Here is a 12465-nt window from a genome sequence, read left to right on the forward strand (position 1 = left end):
ATCTTACTATTATCGTAAAAATGTGTTGCTGTTTTATTACTTTGCCTTATTAATTTATAACGTTTCTAGCAATGGTCGAATGAATTTACGATATGCGTTTCACGCCGCTCATACTTCATGTTAACGCTCTGAGTTTTTGTATATACCTAAATAGAAGAAGCCTCATGGTAGAGATTTGCACATGGAGCACATAAATTCTGGCTATACAGATCGAAGCAATTGAGTTAGATATATATAGAGAAAATAAAAATTGTTCCCTACAGCTTGAAGCATGTCACATAGTCGATTGAGTGGTTGGCTTCTTAATTCAAGTAGGAACATTATCTATACCATGTTCAATAACATACAATGTGAAGGGATAAACAATGGGAAAAAATGTCGCTTATTCCAATTTGGCCATCGAAATGTTTCAAACTTTCCCGGCCTACCATTTAAGCACGTGCATATTGCCCCATTATTCTGGCAAGACGCAATCGGACTCCTTGTGCAAAAGTGTTAAGATTAATGAAATTGGAAATGAAAATAGGACCCTCTGATGTTTCCGCTGCCTATTTTCGGAAGAAAACAATCTGTTTCGGCGCCTGAATCAATCAACTACGGGCTCCACCCACTTTTAGGTTGACCAGGCTCGAAGACATCCATTAAATAGGCGTCCCCTCGACGTCCAGTTACATCAAACTACGATGTTGCTCGTAGGAATCATCACCGGTTAATTCTCACGCTTTGGATCGTGGGTCTCACGAACCGAGCTAAGCAGCGGGAAACGGCTCGGCTTCCCAATGCGTTAACAGTTTTTACATTTTTCTTTGCAGTGCTGTAGACATTCGGGCGACGGGCAATATGTTTGCAAGTAGGTAGCGCCGCTTTATACTTTATCTGATACAAAGTTGTTCTTCGTATGAGAAATGTGTCACACGATGACTCTGCCTTCAAACACTTGTTACTCATAGCCCAAATGCCGACACGAGTCCTTAAACGCATCGAAAGCTCAGTTGAGAGAACTCAGACCTGGTTCCTAAGCTTTGCAAACTTGTTGAGATTAAATCTATTTAGTTTTTGTGAAATTCCAAAAAAATTCATCATTCATACACCTAGCAAGACAAAGGGTCAAGTTCCCACTGCAACTGATTGATGATCAGCAGCATAATTTCCGGTCATCCTACAAGGTTGATAAAACGAGCTGAAGGGTTCCATTGGATAAAGCTCAAAGTTCGACAGTTCATTTGATAAAGTTGAATAAAGGGAATCAAAACTCAGCGTGTTTTGCGACCGATGCAATTTCAGCGGTTCGACTTCCTTCTCCGCAAAAACACCTCTCGTCGTTTTGATACTTCGAGCCAACTATTCACGTGCCCTCGTACTGTGGGCCTTGCCTTCAAGAAATTTGCTCTTCCCCCACTTTGCCCAAACGCGTTTTTTTATAATCTAACGAGGTAGTGGCATTTTACCCCATACTGCCATGCATCACTGCATTTTTCTGCACAAGAAATTATTCTAACAGTTGACGCCAAGTGGTTAAAAATTATGTAGTAATTCATGATTTTAGTATTATTATACTGTAAGTAAGTGCTCACTGCACTATTGGCAGCGACATCGCATCGGACATGCTATATTTCTTTAATAACCTTAGTTTAATGAGAAATGACTATCAACAACCAGGGCATAATCTTGGTTTTTGTTTGTTTGTGAAAGTAACAAGGAGCATTTGATTACTTCATTAATTATATTAACAACGAAGTATTGCTGTAAATCTATCGGTTGAGATACACAGTTATCGTAGGTAAGAACCTACGAAAAAACCCTTAAAAAACAGCTTAGCTTACAATACTTTGATTATAAGAAAAAAACTAGAGGGCTGGTTAACTTGATGGCAGTAGGAGTTCAAATAAATTTCATTATAGATTACTTCTGAAGTTATTGTTATTCAGTAAATACTCTTGTTTACCCTTTGTGATGCAGTAATATTTAATCTTTTATGTATCGCGTTCTTCTCTAACTGGGAACCGCAAGGAAAATATAATCAATTTTCGTAAATTTCGAAAAATTCGTAAATTTTCGAGGGCTCTAAGCATACGTATGCTAGACAGGGTGGAAAACACGAAAATAATATCGCTTCAGTAACACGTTATTTCTTTTTAAATACTCGTCAATATTTAGCCTACGATTTAGCTTAGTTTAAAATTGGCAATTTTTTTCTAAATGACGCCTAATTACATAATAAGCTCACTTTATGATGTGATTAGATAATATTTGCTATAATAAAATGTATATAAGAACCTCTCAAAAAAGAGTAGTAAAGAAACGCTTTAATCTACGTTCCAGATTTCCTCTATCCAGTAGTCCGATGTAGCTAGCTTAATCGTGAGTATCGCTAAACTTACCGCTAGATATATGTCGATGAAATGATGTCATCATGATTTTGGCCACCTTCAGATCAGAATCACTATGACTGACCGTGGAATACAATATAGATTACTACAGGCTTAATTAGATGATGTTCACTGCAAAGCTTGGCTTTAACTGGGAATGTAGCTTATTTTATTGTGTTAAACAAGATATGAATTTCAAGAGGTGGCTTGAACTCATCAAATGTTCTTGATATTAAACTTACAGCCAAGTTCTTGCGAAAACTACTAATTAATAGCGAGAGCAACAAACAACCAATGATGAAGAAGAATCAAATTTTTATCTAAAAAAAAACAAGGGCTGATACATTATGCAGACTAGAATTAACTGCTGGAGTGTTCATCTGATACTGACTCTCATCCATTGAACCCTGGACCTTACATGCTTAGGTCTTAGCTCCTTCAGTTGATTTGAAATATTTTCTGACTTGTGTCAAAGAAGCTGTTCTGGCAACTTCTGAGACAATTTTAATTGTCCCACGTACTGCTTCGCAATGAATTTGTTAGTGACATAAAAAGGTGGTAATACGCGGGCACGAGGTTCGCAGGATATGGATGATCTACATAACCTTTCACTCAAAATGGTAAGGTGACTTAAACGGCCTCTGCCTTATGTGGTTTGACACTATCATAGAGAAGCATGACCTTACCCAATCTGTTAGGTCTGCTCCGTTAGATAAACTCAATTATTCTATGAAGCTGGGCCATTTATAAATGTTTCTTGACCTGGGCCGTATACAGATTCTTGTCTTGCGCTCCTTTAAAAACGTTTAGTTTCCACTGTACTAGATCTTTCGAGCACTATCGTACGTCTAGAGATTTGCCGTAATTAAGAGCTTTGGTGTATCTCTCGGCGACTCTTACTTCGTCTGTTTTGAACTGACATAGAGACACCACCTCTGATTACCTGTTACAGCTTTGTATGGGGATCCCTCATTATGGTCTATTATATTATATAAACGAATCTACCCTGACACCAAGCAGAAATTTTGCGGCGTGGGTTAGCTCAGCAGTTTTGCTCCTGTATTCCACAGGAGGGCGCCGCCATCGTAGGTTTTGGAGAGGGCTGCCTCTGGGATGCACCTTCTATTACATTGTTGGCCCTCAGGCAACAAACATACTGCCATCATGTTTAACAGAAATATTTGAGACGCGACAACATTCCGCTTGTCACAGATTGGTGGCCAACATCTCTTCGATAACGTTATAGCCTAGTATTTACCAGCAAGGCTGCTAGCACGTCCTATCAGAAATTCTGCTTGGTGCTGTTCAACATGACTATGTATTGCGCCTTATCCTGATGACTGTCCAAGCAGTTGCAGTAGCAATGGTGGCCAGAGTCGACGTATCGTACTGAAGTTAGGTACGATTAAGTGAACACCAACAGGTAACGTACGACAAAAGGCACCGCCGCTCGGTGGTTCAATACGATCTTCTACGTTGTGACAGATAAAACATGCCCGCCAGTTGCAAGCCGATAATTTAAGCTGTGCAAGAGCGATGGCATAGATCCTTACAGGCAAAAGAAAGGGACCATGCGGAGCCTCCAATATGGGACACAGAGGCCACATAGATGAAGCAGAAATCAAGCTTTGCAACTTAGGAGACACGTTTGAAACAACGCCAGAAACGGAAGACCGCACTAATGAGTAAGAAACAATTAAAAAAAAAAAAAATTTATCGTATAACGCTCTCATCCTCAGCGAGCCAGGATGATCGGGATTTTCGACGGCATTCACAGAATCTTTCGACTCCGTAGAAGAGGTGCCATTGTCGAAAATGGCGTATTTCGTCTACACTGGCAGTTTACCGCGGGCCTGTTGTTATTTTTAGCAGTAATTATTTCGGCACGGCAGTACGTCGGAGCACCAATTGAGTGCACCACTCTAACCGGTGTGCCACCTGCAGTGATTAATGCTTATTGTTGGATATATCCTACCTTTACTTTACCTGACGCTCATAAGAAGCAAATTGGTGTGGACGTCCCCGCGCCGGGTATTGACAATTCAGCGAACTATGATAAAAAAAAATTTGTTTCCTATTACCAGTGGGTGTATTTAACCCTCATTATTCAGGCTATCCTGTTCTATTTGCCTCACTATTGCTGGAAAAGCTGGGAAGGTGGACTTATGGGAGCTTTGACCGGCGGGACTGTCAAGTCCGAAGAGGAAAGACATAAAAAACGTGAGATAATCACATTATGGATTGATCGGAACTTCGGCCGGCGAAATCTCTATACGTACAAGTATCTTTTTTGCGAGCTGTTGTGCTTTTTTAACGTTTTCATGCAGATGTTCCTCATGGACAGTTTCCTTAATTACGAATTCATGAAGTATGGCATTCGCGTACTCGAGGTCCTAACGCAGGAGGATAGCAGGCGTGGCGATCCGATGATTTACGTTTTTCCCCGAGTGACAAAGTGCGTCTTCCACGAATTTGGATATTCCGGCGACGTCATGCATCGGGACGTGCTCTGCGTGTTACCGCAGAACGTCTTCAACGAAAAGCTCTTCATACTCGTGTGGTTCTGGTTTGTTTTGCTACTCAGCATCTTTTCTGGTCTCATCATTTATCGCATCGTAATACTCCTTTCGCCGTCGATGCGCAAACGCCTACTCATGAACCGCTGTCACCTCGGCGATCCTGAGGATGTTTGTCTTATAGTGAAGGCTACCAATATCGGTGATTGGTTTTTTCTCTATATGATGGGTCCCAACCTCGATTCAATGCTGTTCGCCGAAGTGATCGGGGAAATGGCCGTTACACCGAACGTGCGATCGAATCGGAATGACGCTCGGATTCAATTCAATATCACCGAGAAAACCGCACTTAAGGCAACGGCGCCTAACAACTCTATGAGCCCAGCATTGTAGTGCTGCTCGCCGAAAACTTTCATTTCATTACCGAAGGCCTCCGGAAGTATTTTTGTTCTGCGTCTCAGTTTGATTTATCGGTATCCAAAAATAGCTGGCAGCGGTCCCCGCCATCTTCAGCTCGGTTCCTACGGTGACAACGATGGCCCGACATCCACTTAACCATTGCGCCTTTACCTCGCTCGCTAGTACCGATGTAACGCAAAAATGGCCAATACGCTCGATAGCATGCTGGAACGCAAATTATTTTGTGGGCGCAGACCCAAATAGGTAATCAGAGAGCTGAGCAGATCGGCCCACCCCCAGTCTTCCTACTCATTGACTACCCGCCACGACGTGGTGCATACAGGCTTTCCGCTGTTCTTGCATATTATACCTGGCAAGCATCAAAGAGACATATCTGAATAAACATGTGTTACCCTGAAGCGCATTCAGCCGCTCACACTGTGGTAACTAGCAGGTGACACACCATCACTGTCCTTACAGAGAGACAGATTTACCTACTGGCACTTAACAACAGTGCCGAACTTGCATGGAGAGCTTATATGAAGCGGTGTTTTCTATTTACGGTTTTCTGAGATCAACAATGAGCACTGCTTCGCCATTAATCATTCATCATCAACACACGCTAGATTTGTGCTACTGGGACCGTCGTGTAACATACTGCGGTGACAATCTATTATTTAGAATAGTCATTCGATGACGTGCGTTCGCCATAATGGGATAACCCATCTACATATATCTACTTTCATAAAATAACAAGAAGTAACCTGAGATCGCTTTTTTACATGAATATTGATCAAACAAACATCGTATGAGTACCTAGGTTAAACAAATGCTACTTATTTGTAATCGTAACAGTATTATTTTTATCGTTACTATTTTTCTAACAAACCGAAGTTAAAAAAAAAAACCTTAAAAACTAGAATATAATAAACAACACAAACCTTGTTGGGTCCCAAAACTCTGATTGTCTTATCTTTCTCCATAAAGTATTGCGTTTATACGCGGCGTGATATGACTGAGCTATTCGTTGAATTTTCACCGTTTTCGGTATGTATCCACCCGTCTTCGTGTATCCCTATCCTGGGAGCCGTGGATCCGATTTTACGGTTGTTTTGGCAGGCTAAAAACGCTGTAATTAATGATGCTGCTACAAGGCAAGGTATCGATACCAAGCTATTGCATACGGTGAGAAAATAAAGCGCTAAAACACTATTATCGATTACTGTTCGAATCGATGCTTGTCATTTTTGGCAAACTGGTAACTATAGGTGAATCAACGAGAAAATGAACAACTTGACATTGCAAGGCGATTTCAAATGTGCCCATTACCTCTGAACCCACGACATGTACACGTTCGGTCGAGTACCACTTTCAACGAAGTGGGCATGGTGAGACATCTTACTAAGTAGGTCAGAAGAGGACCGATCTGGTAAAAGCACCTCGAGAATCAAAAAAACCTCCGAAACGATTCTTACAAAGGCATCTGGGTGGCTACTTAGTTTTTTTTTCGTCAACTCAAGAGCATTATTTTTCATGTGAATAAAATATACACATATCTTAATGGTGATAGTTAAGTGCATTCATGTTTCCAATCGCCTGAATGTAAATACAACCTATATCAGGCTTTGTTACTAAGACACAGGTAAGAGAGATGCCGACTCACGCATTTTTATCACATACAGAAATGCACGTACTGTGACAAGTATCGCATTAGCAGAAGTCAGGTCACCCTGAAACACGGTATTCGATTCTATTAAACGCATTAGTCCATTGGAGGAGCAATCAAAGTATCATAAAAGTATAAATAATTAATTGCAAGATATGTATTGCATCTTGCTGGCATATGGCGTCGAACCCTGACGTCCGAAACGGCAGCAATGAAACTTGCTGGTGGTGAATGCTGTACGGCCAAAATGCTAACGGCGAACACGTCGATCTGGATGTGGCCAATGATATTTTTTTCGATCAAAGTACTGTATTTTTTGCTGACCGGTAAATAGGCCTGCCATTCACCCTCTGAATCTCACAAGCTCACTTGGTCAACCTCAATGCGCATGAGATCATAAATGACATGTTCGGGCAAGCCTGAAAGTCATTCTGGAACCCAATATTACACAGAAAATTTGCGATGACAACCTGGTGGTACTGAGAAAAAATGAAGACTTCCCACAGGACGTAAGACTATCACATCAGATATCGGCGTGTTGGGCTAATGGATGAAAAAAGTGGTGTATATTATTCACCATTTACAACAAATATATAGCCCCTTTGTTACAATGATGCCTTCACCAGGCTTCGGGAAAACGGCAAACCCAAAAGAAACCGTAAACGAAGCAAAATATTGAGGTAGGCGACATTCCAGGATACGTCGGAAGCACAGGAATAACTCTGTATCCGAAGACAACTGAAGGGCTAAATTTCAGTATTATAACTCAATGCTTTTTAAGCTATTTCACTCTGTTTCAAAAAATCGGTAACATAACGCACCTACAACATCGTTGTTCTAAAGCCGACAAGGAAAATTATTTTTTTTTGAACGTGGACAAACGCGTAGTTCACAATACACATACATTTGATATAATTCAGTAATCCCATTGTTAATTGCAGTTTAGAATAAAAGACTTCGTTGAATGAGGCGCTATTCGATTTTTCGGACATACCTATAGATACGACATGTCGCTTTAAGATAACGCTGGTGGGTCCCGTCGCACCACATCCACCAGTTTGTCACATACAACAAAAGATAAAAAAAAATAGAGGAAGTCTTCTCTAAACATGGTCATCTGCTAAATTTTAATACTAAAATCTACCTTGAACAAAAGGCTCTTTTCGGATAGATTCGGCTGCGCCGCATATCTAAGATCGGTGAGTCTGAATTGAAATGACCTATGATGAAAAGCGGAACACTTTTATATAACGGTAAATACAACCGGAACCATCACAGTATTTCTAGAAATAGTGCTAATACCAACTTTAAGTCATTAACCTGTTTTCTATAAGAGCACTATTTTCAGAACTCGCACCATATTGCCACGTATATGGGTCATTCTCCCCTAAAATATGCGTTATGCACAGCTCATGTATCGGCATCCTTCTAAAAGCTGAAGTTCCATACACTGATTCATATCTATAATGGTAATGTGTGACTCAATCCCTAGTGGCGACAACGTTTAATTATATGCCAACGCTCTCACTCAGCCTTGACTGCGCCAACTATAACATTCCGGTTGTACTTCTAAACCTTACGTTGCATGTGATGATTCACTATCTGTAGGCAACGATAGTAACGCAATAACATCAATATCGATATAATTCAAATATTTCCGCAATCTTCATCTGTCTCCAATACATACCGTGGGTAGCGGACCAAACATGTTCGAAGTAGACGTAACGCAATCCACAACGATGAAGAACCGTGTTACTAGTATATGAAGACGAATGAAGAGATCCGTGTGCAAAGTGTTCAAAAAAAAAGCCTGGATTAATTTACGGATGCTCTTAAAATGTCCTGTATTACAAAGATATATCTTTACTTAGCGTTTAGGGTACAATACACTCATGGCGAAGTTGATGAACACTGCTAACTACAAAGCTTATTCGTGCCTTTAGACACGATTGAATCGTCCCACGGACGGTTGCTAAATGAACAACTGCGATAATGAATAGAACTGTTGACTTTCTTAGACGCCTACAGAAGAAAAAAATTTAAACCAAGCAGGCAGAGATAGTCGCCATTTGGACATTTACCGCTACGTTACTCGATTATAGCATACAATTCGTATCATCCTAATTAGCAAATGCAGATTTTGTGTATCGCGTTTTGCATTAAACGTTATTAAAGAAACGTACTTCTTTTCTAGTGTACTGTCAGCGCTTGCTGTGTTTAGTGTTAAAGTTTGTGATGCAACTTACCCAAAAAGTTAAAAAAAAGCTAATAAGTATCTTTTTAAGCAACAACTATTTGCAGTATACATTTGTCCATAATGTTTAAACCAGAAGCTTCTCCATGTTGCGCATAATATTTTTGCTGCGCTAAAACTCTTTAACAAACTTCACCTCTAAATTAAATCGTTTAAAATTGCCGCGTTAATAGTACATAACAGAAACTAAGTTAATATTTTAAGAACCGATAACGAGCTAGTGATTGAAAATAACTATATTCATCTAAATTTCCACTAACATTCTGCAAAATCGAATCTCATTTCGATAATATAATAATATTCAATATCGAGTGATCATACAATAAACACAATACTCGACTAATAAAGCAAAGACCATCATTACATTAATACCATTTTATGAAAAAGGATAATTTTTGAAAATCGTAGCCTATTCGCTTATGAAAGTGAGACACGCTCCTGTGAGGTGTCAAGCATACCTTCAGAACTGCCACAATCATCGGTCTAGCTTAGTTACCTCTCTTCCTTTCTGCTCTGAATAAAATACGCTTAAAACGAAGGGCGATTAAATACCATAATGCTAGTAACAGCATATCGGTTAGTTTAGCGGTTAACTTGGCTATGCAGATATTGGGAGCACTTGTCTATCAGATGATAGGTCATCAGAGAGTTTCAGGATAAAAATAACAGATTCCGTTGTTTCCAGCTTGTAGTGTAGATAATGTTAGCGTAATCACCATTTGTGGAAAAGGAAATGTGCTCGAACAAAAAAACGCATTGCAAAAACATTCAAGAGATTAAACAGTAAACATGTAAATTACTATGTTTTTAATGAAAAGATATTCTTGCTTTTAGCACTTTACTTATAGATTTCATTATTTCAATATAAATACAAGAATCCCTATTTTTCGAAGTTTTTCTTCTGGCCCACATGACAATACAGTCTTATTTGTTTTGTGTTTTCTAAGCTTCAGAGTAAACGAATTAGTTTCCAACGCCGCCTGTGTCGCAAGATTATGGCGGATTACACAAATAAAAAACGAGTAATAGTATTGTATTGAAACTTTAAGCATACGTATTTAAGCAATGCATTCTATATTTTTTTCTAAAACAGGCAAACAAGACGTCTGTAGCAATGATTAGTTATGCGTCATCGCCATATCCAGTCTAGAAATCTAACACCATCTGAATTCATAGGAAGGTAATCCTGGTAACAAACGGTAGCTTCTTAACAGTCCTTTCTTTCTGGATTTCTTTCCATTGAATGAAAAAAGGTTAGTGCCAACGTAGACCATAAACAGAAAACAAGATAGGTTGTAGTCGACCCCGTTGTTCACAAATTCACAAAATTAAGCGAACATGAATATAATCAATGGATGGGACTTCGAGAAGAAGTTTTCGTGAAAAGGTCAGCTAAAAAAAGATGATTTCAAAATCGCGATCCTAGAATGCGTACAGCTAAACTGAGTGGTGTGTATGTGTGTGTACCGTAGACTGAAACGGTAACAGTTTTCAAGCTGAGTATTCATAGGCCGATTCAACATTTCTCCTGAGGTTCAAGTTAAATAGTTAAAAATAAAGTACCTTAAATTGTTTCTCAGAATTTAAATTATATATATATATATATATATATATATATATATACATGTATGTATTGTTCAACTCATAACCTTCTGATGGCTCTTTCTTTTTTCAATGGAAAATTTATTTCAAAAAATATGAAACTATAGCAACGGCGTAAAGACAATATCGTGAGAAGTTTCAGGCAAATTACGTAACCTATAATTAATTTGAACGGAATTAATTGAAACGGATGAAGCTGTTTTGGATGTTCATAAACAGCGTTTCAGAAGACTAACAACACCAACAAGCTTTACGATTCTAAAAGAGTGCTAATAAGTTGAAGCGAAAGATTTCGAAAATCTCTGACAAAATTAAGGCGTGAACTTTGCATTTGTAAATCAACTATCCATCGTGTTTTAAGGTGTTGAAATTAAAAACGTTACATTCCAACGATGTTACATACGTATCAATGAAGATGATCTAAAACGGTATTTCTGAAATTTCAGTTTTCGGAAAAGATTAGTTGGAGAGGTGAAATTAGATCCAAATTAAATGACATAATATATCAACATAATTGCGTAATTGCAGAAACACCATGTAATCTTAATAGGAATTACAGTGTGGTACGGCATTTCACGGAAAAGATAAATTAAACCAACCTGTTTTGTCGATACGGCGACTAGTGCTAGTTGCTTGAATTACCTTGGTGATTTGTTTTACCATGTATTTAGAACGACTGGCGAGGATAGCAAATTTTCTTTCCATGCTATAATTGTCACACAATAATATCTTGATGAGGATTTTCCAAACCGATGAACTGAACAAAGATTTTATAGAATACCCTGCCTGTTCTTCATACCTGACGCCAATGGCTTTTCTTGCTGAGATGATCTAAAGATATGATCTATGTTAGACAACCGACAATACTTAGAGGTTAAAAGCCACAAATATGCGCTATAGCACTAAACTGAATATTTGTAAGTTTGCGATTCAGTAGCTTACCCTTATCAGCAATGTATTGACGAGAATGGTATTAATTTAAGGGCTTCTTTGGAAATAGCCGTACATATGTAGTGTTCTTATAATTTAAGTATTATATTAGTACTTTGTCTCAAAGTTTTTTTCAAGCGGCTCTAAAGAATAGAAGAACTAAAAATTAAGTAGACAATTTTCAATTTTGTTGTAAAGAAGCTTACAAAGTAAACACTCAGAACCGAGTTGATACAGCACGCAGCATCCGTTTGCAATTATTAAAAACCTTATTAGAATACCTTTGTCCTAGCTCCATTATAACTTTTTTGTTTGTTCGTTTAAAGGTCAACAATTAAATCAAAGGTTGCAAACCAATGTCGAATACCCTTTCCAGAACGGGACCTGTAAAATGTATGGCGAATTTGCGAACTAAGCAAACTTCGCTTAAGCCAAATTCGCTCAGTTTTGCAAGCTTAATTTTTGGTATAAAGGCAGCATTTATCCAAAGTGCTTCAATGATCATACTATAAAAAGTATTTTAAAATTCACGATAACAATTTCAGAGTATTTTTTAAGAGATACTAAATAATGGCAATTTTTTCTTGCTAGTCAAGATATCGTCCTTAATACTAGATCCAGCAACGCTTGTTGTATACTTATAACCGCGCGCGGTTGGATTTTTTTTTAAACTATTATTATTATCATTAAAAAAAGATTTAAGTGGCATTTTGATGGTGTGAAGCGTAG

At 38.6% G+C, this 12465-nt stretch overlaps 1 long non-coding RNA gene and 1 pseudogene across 2 annotated transcripts in view; one reads left to right on the top strand and one right to left on the bottom strand.

Annotated features, from left to right (window-relative positions):
• Positions 1 to 11709, bottom strand: part of LOC111251526 (uncharacterized) — a 38804-nt gene extending 27095 nt beyond the window's left edge. The window contains exons 1-2 of one of the 2 annotated variants that reach the window (XR_015319274.1): positions 11406 to 11709; positions 8638 to 8705 (exon numbers count right to left, since the gene is read on the bottom strand). This is a non-coding gene — a long non-coding RNA (uncharacterized LOC111251526). Of the gene's footprint in view, positions 1 to 8637; positions 9057 to 11405 lie in introns of those variants that run through there. The other variant, XR_015319273.1, reaches the window with a different exon arrangement.
• LOC111255472 (innexin inx1 pseudogene) lies at positions 3527 to 6778 on the top strand (annotated as a pseudogene).
• Positions 11710 to 12465: the final 756 nt, after the last annotated feature.

This window comes from Varroa destructor, unplaced genomic scaffold (genome assembly GCF_002443255.2).
Source record: "Varroa destructor unplaced genomic scaffold, Vdes_3.0 BEIS01000001.1, whole genome shotgun sequence".
In the NCBI taxonomy this organism is placed as follows: domain Eukaryota; kingdom Metazoa; phylum Arthropoda; class Arachnida; order Mesostigmata; family Varroidae; genus Varroa; species Varroa destructor.